This window comes from Triticum aestivum, chromosome 3B (assembly GCF_018294505.1).
Source record: "Triticum aestivum cultivar Chinese Spring chromosome 3B, IWGSC CS RefSeq v2.1, whole genome shotgun sequence".
Taxonomy (NCBI): Eukaryota; Viridiplantae; Streptophyta; class Magnoliopsida; order Poales; family Poaceae; genus Triticum; species Triticum aestivum.
In genome coordinates this window covers 32586295-32586989 of record NC_057801.1, presented here as the reverse complement: position 1 = coordinate 32586989, position 695 = coordinate 32586295, and positions in this window count along the sequence as shown.

Genomic DNA, 695 nt, shown 5'->3' with positions numbered 1-695 from the left:
ATAGTGTCAAAAACTTTATTATATTTTGGGAAGGAGGGAGTACTTCACAATTTTGTTGCATAAATTGTGATTATATTGCGCAAGAGACCAAAAAATTGTTGGATGAGAATTTCCTTTTTGTTGCAATGGATTTATAAATTTGGAGCGTAAGTTTAATCTGGTTTGTAGTTGGATGGTTGTCGGCTAGAATAGCGGTAAACAGCAGACTACCAATCTTATTCATCCTTATTGTTACATTGAGAGAAGTAAATTTGACCATGAAATCATCAACAGAAGAAGCAGCTAACAAACATGCATGCACAATGAAAGAAGCAGCTAACAAACATGCATATACAATAAAGATAGGGGTTGTCCAAATTAACAATAGTGCGGACGTCTAAATTGGTTCACACGGTAGGATCAATCATTGATGGTCTGGAGCAAGGGCTAGTCATCCATCTTGACGTAGATGCCAAGCGCGTCAAGGAGGCCTCCGGAACGCCCGTGGAAGACGATGATTCGGCCGGCCGCCGCAGCACTGGTAGAAAAAGAGGCTTCCGTCCAGCCCCATTAGTCGCGAAACTGTAGGAACCGCGACTAATGAAGTCTTTAGTCGCGGTTCGGCAGACGAACCGCGACCAAAGGCTTGGGCCAGGGCGCTCGGTGGCCAGCTGGTGCACGTGAGGGGCTTTAGTCGCGGTTGGCCAGGCCAACCG